Genomic DNA, 8,627 nt, shown 5'->3' with positions numbered 1-8,627 from the left:
TCTAAAATTTGCAATTAATTATATTTGAATGACTTTTGAGTTTCTTGGTCTATCCATGACCGTTTGGCCTATAAAATAGCTTATAATGTTCTTCAAAACTCAGATTATTGATAGCAAAAAGCTTGTGCTTATTAAACCCTTTGGTGTTGTCTTTTTCTTTCAAATCTTGTTTTAGATTTGATATTTAAATCAATTCATTGGATTAGTCTTGATCAAGCTAATTCTGGAGTGAATTGTCTTAGGATCTAAGAGTGACCATCATAGATTCTAAGTTCGATCTAAGTAGCTTTCTTTGTGAGTGTTTGCAAGGATCCTAGAAGAACCTCTATTTTTGCATCCAACAAGCATCGTGGGCGCTTATCACCACCTTAGGTTATGCATTGATCATGCATCATCTCTTTATTGTAATTGTTATAATTTAGAGAAGCATGATTTAAATATATATAAAAGCATGTTCATGCATCATATAATATAAGAGTTATATTTATGCATGCATAAAAAGCATTGACATGCATCATCTTTATATTATAATTGTTATTGTATAAGGGTGAATGATAGCATGTTTACTTAGTTATTATGCATTATATAAAAGTTATATAGTAATGACTAGACATTGCATGAAACATGACACATAGGTTACTTTATAATTGTTATAAACGCCTAGTTTTGCACAATATTTTTTTTTTAGTTTCTTTTTAAGTGTTAAAGAGAAATTAGAACTAAATGAAATAAGAAAGACATTCATGCTAACTTAGGTTTAATTCATGTTTTAAAATGTTTAAAACTTGGATCACATAGACCTAAGATCACGGTTCTAATATGATTAGAAACCCTAAGGCTTTAATCTTTTAATTAGTTTAATAGGATTAAATTGGCTAATAAAAGGTTAAATTGTAGCAAATCTATCTATAAGGGATCTTTAGTTTAAGGCGGTATCTATCTAGGCTAGGGTATTTAAGTTGACGAAAACGTAATACCCCTACTTGGGAACTTACCTGGAAAGGTGAATTAGATAGATTTGATGCATGCATGTAAGTTAAGGACAGTCCATTAAAGTGTTTAAATGTGACTACTTGAACTTGTTTATATTTCATAAACAAACGTTGTTTATGAGAAGACTTTAAAAAGACACTTAGACTAAAATTAGTAGCCGGATTGTCTAGGTTAATGAATCCCTAGGTAGAACATTCAGTGGGAGGTACTTGGGGCATGAGATGCTTCACTTAAACCTTTCATTTTTCTCCTTAAGTCCGCACCATGAGATTTATCATCGGCCTCGTGGCACCTTTGGCGTGTCCCCCCAACGGATAGTGTTTGGGTAGGTCAATATCAAGGTGGATGGAGAGAATGTTCATAGTAAGTGGGAGCGGGAAGTGCGACAGCATATCCCTCGGTCTCCCTCATTAAGTTGAATAAAGTTACTGCGCATAGCCTCGAGGCTCCCTGGGAATGTCCCCCTAAAGGATGGCAGTTTTGTGCATTTCTTTATTTGATCTCCTGTAAGAAGATAAGGTAACTTAGTCTCTTGTCTTAATCTGTCTTTTCCCTACGGTAAGCGCATTAGGGCGGGACTCTGACACCGAAAACGAGGGGTTACACTTACACGAAATAGTTAAATGTTAACTATTCTGGACCGAAAAATGGTGGCTGTTAGGTTCAGTTCCAAGAATTGGTTCTGCCTAATGGTTGAGAATGTCTCATCCTAGTGAAGGGACAACTGATCACCCCACCGGTGGCGTTTGTCCTGACTCACTAGGGCATCATTGCAAAATAGAAGTCTATAACTTAGGGTACTTGAAATTGTTTTGCAAAACTAATTGGTTTAAAAGTGGTTTAGCAAAACTAATCAAGATTTGTTCGTATTTTCAGCAACATTTTCAAATGGCTACAGCTACGTTATCTTTGTTAAGCGCCGAAAAACTAACTGGCGACAATTTTTCAACATGGAAACACATGATCACGATGATCCTGATCATCGAGGATCTCATGTTCGCTCTCACGGAGGCTTGTCCTCCTATTCCAGCTCCAAATGCCGCTCGAAATGTTCGGGAGGCATACAAGCGATGGACAAGGGCGAATGAGAAGGCCCGAGCCTATATCTTGGCAAGTCTTTCTGACGTCTTGGCCAAAAAGCATGAGCCTATGGTCTCAGCCCGTGAGATCATGGAGTCCCTGCGAGGGATTTTTGGACAACTATTTGAACAGCTTATGCATGAGGATCTTAAATACATATTCAACTCCAAAATGCAAGAAGGCACCTCTGTTCGTGAACATGTGCTAAACATGATGGTCCACTTCAATGTGGCGGAGTTGAATAGGTCTACCATCGATGAGGGCAGCCAGGTTAGCATAATCTTGCATTCTTTGTCAAAGAGCTTCCTGCACTTTGTTAGTAATGTGATTCTTAACAAAGTGAAGTATAACCTTACAACTCTCCTTAACGAGCTGTAGATATACCAATCTTTATTGAAAAGTAAGGAAAGGAAGAAGGTGAGACAAATGTTGCTTCATCCTCAAGGACGCTCCATAGAGGTTCGACCTCAGGAACGAAGTTTGCACCTTCTACTTCTAACTCTGCAAAGGGGAAGAAGAAGAAGGGTGGTAAGGGAAAAGGGAAGGCACCTACTAACCCACCGCCTGTCGGTCTGAGGAGGCGTCCACAAGTTACAAAAGGAAAGTGTTTCCATTGCAACCAAGATGGACATTGGAAAAGGAACTATCTTCAGTATCTGAAGGAGAAAAAAGCAGCCAAGGCGGATAAAAGTAAATATGATTTACTTGTGCTCGAAACTTGTTTAGTGGAGAATGATAATTCGGCTTGGATAATTGATTCAAGCGCCACTAACCATGTTTGTTCTTCTTTTCAGGGGATTAGATCTTGGCGATAGTTGGAGGCTAGTGAGATGATGATGCGAGTAGGCACTAGGCACATCGTCTCAACTGTGGCAGTGGGAGGGATCCAATTGACTTTACAGAATAGGTTTCTAAATTTAAATGATGTATATATAGTTCCTGAATTAAAAAGGAACCTTATTTCTGTAAAGTGTTTATTGCAATGTAAATACATTGTTTCTTTTAATTTGAATAAAGCGTTTATTCATAAAGATGGTGTCTTTATTTGCACAGTAAATCTAGAATCAAATTTATATATGCTAAGGTCGTTAGCCATTAATTCCCTTCATAATACTGAAATGTTCAGAACTGTCGTAACTCAATCAAAACGTCAACGAATTTCTCCCAAAAAAAGTGCCTAACTTTGGCATCTATGTTTAGGGCACATCAATCTCGATAGGATTGAGAGATTGGTGAAGAATGGACTTCTAAGTGAGTTAGAAGAAAATTCTTTACATGTGTGTGAATCTTGCCTTGAAGGTAAGATGACTAAACGACCATTTACTGGAAAAGGTTTTAGAGCCAAAGCACCTCTTGAGTTAGTACATTCTGACCTTTGCGGTCCTATGAATGTGCGAGCCCGAGGTGGCTATGAGTATTTTATCAGTTTTACTGATGATTACTCCAGGTATGGGTATGTTTATCTTTTGCAACGAAAGTCTGAATCCTTTGAAAAGTTCAAAGAGTTCAAGGCTGAAGTTGAAAAAGCATTGGATAGACGGATTAAAACACTTCAATCAGATCGAGATGGAGAGTTTTTGGACTCCGAATTCTAGGACTATTTGATAGAACATGGAATCATTTTCCAACTCTCAGCATCAGGTACACCTCAACAGAATGGTGCAGTGGAGAGGAGAAATAAGACCTTGTTAGACATGGTTCGTTCGATGATGAGTTACGCTTCCTTACCGGACTCGTTTTGGGGTTTCGCAGTGGAGACTGCAGTGTACATACTCAACTTTGTTCCCTCCAAGATTGTTGCGAGAACACCTCTAGAGTTGTGGAATGGACGTAAAGCTAGTTTACGTCATTTCCGCATTTGAAGATGCCCTGTACATGTGCTTGAGGCTAATCCCAAGAAGTTGGAACCACGGTCGAGGTTGTGCCTCTTTGTAGGCTACCCAAAGGTACACGAGGGGGTTATTTTTATGATCTGATGGAAAATATGGTGTTTGTTTTCACAAACGCTACTTTCTTAGAGGAGGATCATATAAGGGAGCACAGTCCACAAAGTAAAGTCGTGTTACGTGAGCTTTCCAATGAAAATACTGAAACTTCAACAAGAGTTGTTGAAGAGTCTGCTACATCAACAAAAGTTGTTGATAGGAGTTCATCCAGTAGGTCGGTTCCACCTCAAGAGTTGAGGGAACCTCGACGTAGTGGGAGGGTTGCGAACCCACTCATTCGCTATCTGGGTTTCACGGAAATCCTTGCTATGGTAGCAGATGGCGACGTTGAAGATCTGTTGTCTTATAAAAAGGCAATGAAGAATATTGACCGAGATGAATGGGTCAAGGTCATGGATCTCGAGATGGAGTCGATGTACTTCAACTCAGTATAGGATCTAGTAGATTAGCCTGATGGGGTTCGCTCTATAGGTTGTAAATTGATCTACAAGTGCAAATGGGATACTGATGGAAAGATACAGACCTTCAAGGCTCGACTTGTGGCAAAGGGTTATACCCAGGTAGAGGGAGTCGACTATGAGGAGACTTTCTCGCCTGTTGCCATGTTAAAGTCGATCCGCATCCTTCTATCCATTGCAGCTTATTACAATTATGAGATATGGCAAATGGACGTCAAGACGGCCTTTCTGAATGGCAATCTTGATGAGAACATTTATATGGTGCAGTCCGAGGGATTCATAGCCCTGAAGGAAATCGAACTTGGGATTTCCATGAGCAGCAGACTAAGACAATTCCAAATTACAATCATGAATCAATAATACATTTACAGTCGACTTCAAACATAAACGATTATGCAAATTACAAAGAAATTATAGCATGAAACAATACAAATGTACAAAGAGAACTATACGCACATATACACTAACGTCTCCACGCTTCGATGTGCGACTTAGATCGAACAACTGCAACCACGAGCGTTCGATCTACACGACCGCAACACCACACGAACACAGCACAAACACTTCGCGCTCGTCCTCAACTATCTCCACAGTCACGATCTCCTTCGCAACACCACGAACGGACTCCTCCAAAGCACCACGAACAGCCTCTGAAAAACCTCGACCATGTCGAATTGAGTGTGACACCACCAACAAGGCGACCTTGGTATTTTCGGTGTGAGAATCCAGAGGGTGGGCTCCGTTCGAACTTGGTGTGAGGCAGATGAACAGAGGAAACACAGATCGTGTACACGACTGGGCAAGTGGGAGAAGTCGAAGACCTATCATATAGGTTGATGCCCAATCATTTAGATAAAGCTATGCGATCGTTTAGCTCTATCCTTTAGCTCGACAGACTCTACACGATCGTTTACCTTCGGCCAACGATCGTTTAGTAAANCTATGCGATCGTTTAGCTCTATCCTTTAGCTCGACAGACTCTACACGATCGTTTACCTTCGGCCAACGATCGTTTAGTAAACACTGCATGATCGTCTAGCTAGCACCTGCACGATCGTTTAGCTCGTTCAACCTTCGTTTAGTAAATCTATGTTTACTTGACGACCACCGTGAGTTTCTTTTCGCGGAGAGAAAACTCAAAATTCTTTTTCAAACTTTTGTAAAACAATACCATTTCAAAATAGGAAACCAATTTCTTTTTAAATTCACGGTTACCATGATCAATAACCACCCACTACTTTAGTTATTTAAAAGAAAAAGTATTAATTATCTAAGAATTAATATTATTATAAACATAAATGATACCAACTTATCATACTATATTTATAACCTATAGTTTTAATATTTCATCTCATGAAACATATAAACCATAGTTCTTTTTCTATTCCATGGTACTTAATGTAAATCTCATTTACATCAATCCTCCACTAGATGTATCTTATACATCATGCCGATTATATCACATATAATCAAAATACCTCTTGTCAATTTAAACATTTCAAATCAACACCAAGAACTTGATCCTTCAACAGAATCCAAGCTACCAAGAGGACCTCATGGACCTGTAGATCTGAAACTCCAACGGTACGTGAATAACTGACTAAACTCTTTAGTCACGGGATCCACCATCCATTAACTGCCAGGCACTCCACTAAAGACCGACAGCTGAACTCTCCTCACTACAGAGATATTATGTGTCCATCTTAACCAATCAGCAGCACGACAATCCTTCACAGATCGCTCATAAGAACAGCTGGGCTAATAACCGTTATGCCCCTGTAGTTACATTTGTCTCCTTAAGTACCACTGATCCCTTTAATGAACATAAATCATAGTCCTACTATGACTGAGTCTTCTCTTCCAAAGAGAAGCTATGGCCACTATGTTCAAGCCCCGGAATCAGCCCTTAAGAGAGCAATCTCTCTACTTATCCCTGCTTCGGGAAAGGAGTGAATTCCATATTGTGGATTGAGTTCCCAGCTTTCAGATCAGACAAGTCCCCAGAAAGGTAGGCATGTTGAGTTGGCAATCTGGCCACTCTCACCCATACTAATCAAAGGACCGCTCTCAAAAGCATGAGTTCAAAAAACACTCAGGATTGAGGTCGTGTCACCTATGGTTGTTTAGATGAGATGCAAGTCTCTAGTATCAACGGTGTTATATACAGAGTCTAGTCATCTCGTGGTCCAAGTCTTATACAAACTCTTTGTATAGGACACCCCCGCTCCATGTCTCCACACGAATGGTCAGGATAACCATCTGTAGTAGTTTACAACACTAGCAAACCTCTACAAAACGGGTCGTATCCGTAGTGTCACCAGGATCAGGTATTCCACCTTAATCCTTATACTACAGACCGATTTAAGTTATCACTTAAGGCATGATCCACTTGCATATCACATATACAGAAAATCACCCGTTTGATCGAGTATGCTACCAATCAATTTTTACCTCTTATTTTAGTGTGGTCAGAAATCCATAATAGAGTCCGACCACAAATGCTTAAGTTCACATAAAATAACCAATGAGCTTTGTTTATTGGATATGAGTAAATGCCAGAATTAAATAACACTTATTTTATTCATTTAACAATGTGCATCTTTACAAAACAACGAGACTTCGAGAGAATTAGGACACCAATCCCAACAAGCTCAAGGTTAAGAGCAAAAGGTTTACAAACTAAATCGGTCCATTTATGGACTGAAACAGGCGTCTCGATCTTGGAACATACGATTTGATGTCGCGATCAAGTCGTGTGGCGTTGACCAAAACGTTGATGAACCTTGTGTCTACAAGAAGATCATCAACGCTTCAGTAGTCTTCTTAGTGTTATATGTAGACGATATCCTACTCATTGGGAATGATGTAGGTCTACTGACTACAGTTAAGAACTGGCTAGCGTTCCAAATGAAAGATTTGGGAGAGGCTCAGTTTGTTCTAGGGATCCAGATTTTTCGGGATCGTAAGAACAAAGTGCTAGCACTGTCTCAGGCATCGTACATTGACAAAATGTTACTCAAGTACTCGATGCAGGACTCCAAGAAGGGCCTACTTCCATTCAGGCATGGAGTCACTTTGTCTAAGGAAATGTCTCCTAAGACGCCTCAAGAGGTTGAGGAAATGAGACGGGTCCCATATGCGCCTGTCGTTGGCAGTTTGATGTAGGCGATGCTCTGTACTCGTCCAGACATCTGCTACGCTATGGGCATAGTCAATAAGTATCAGTCTAACCCAGGCCAGGGTCACTAGACCGTAGTGAAAAACATCCTCAAGTATCTTCGGAGAATGAGGGACTACATGCTCGTGTATGGTTCTAGGGATTTGATCCTTACAGGATACACGGATTCTGACTTTTAAATTGATAAAGACTCTCGCAAGTCCACATCAGGGTCAGTCTTTACTCTTAACGGAGGAGCTGTAGTGTGGCGAAGCACTAAGTAGGGGTGCATCGCCGACTCCACTATGGAGGCAGAGTACGTAATGGCTTGCGAAGCTGCTAAGGAGGTCGTCTGACTCAGGAATTTCCTGATAGACTTGGAAGTTCTTCCAGATATGTTTAGGCCCGTTACCCTTTATTGTGATAATAATGGGGCAGTGGCGAACTCCAAGGAGTCAACGGCGTGGTAAACACATAGAGCGAAAGTATCATCTGATCCGCGAGATAGTGTATCGAGGTGACATGATTGTCACACAAATTGCTTCGGAGCATAATGTTGCTGACCCGTTTATGAAGGCTCTCACGGCTACAGTGTTTGAGGGTCACCTACGGAGCATGGGTCTACAAGATCGCCCATAGCTGAACTAGGGCAAGTGGGAGATTTTATTGTACTGAGCTATCATGTGCCCTAGTTTTTTATTTTGTACTATTTTTTTGTATACCCCACTTCTCTTTAGGACAAGTGGGAGATTGTTGGGTTGATGCCCTAAAGTCTCGTGTCCTGTAGTTTGTAAACAACATATACGAACAGTTGTGATTGTTAATATATGATATTTACTTCACCTATTGTTGTTTTGCTCATTTACTTATTTTATTTGCTTTACCACAAACCAATAAACATAAAATCCCTGGTTATCTGTATGTGACTCAAGCATGTATGTGGTGACATACAAGTGGATCATGTCTTGAGTGATAACCAAAATGGTTTGTAGT

The sequence above is a fragment of the Benincasa hispida genome, chromosome 11 (assembly GCF_009727055.1).
Source record: "Benincasa hispida cultivar B227 chromosome 11, ASM972705v1, whole genome shotgun sequence".
NCBI lineage: Eukaryota > Viridiplantae > Streptophyta > Magnoliopsida > Cucurbitales > Cucurbitaceae > Benincasa > Benincasa hispida.
The sequence above is the reverse complement of the archived record's forward strand: the minus strand, read 5'-3'. Positions refer to the sequence as shown.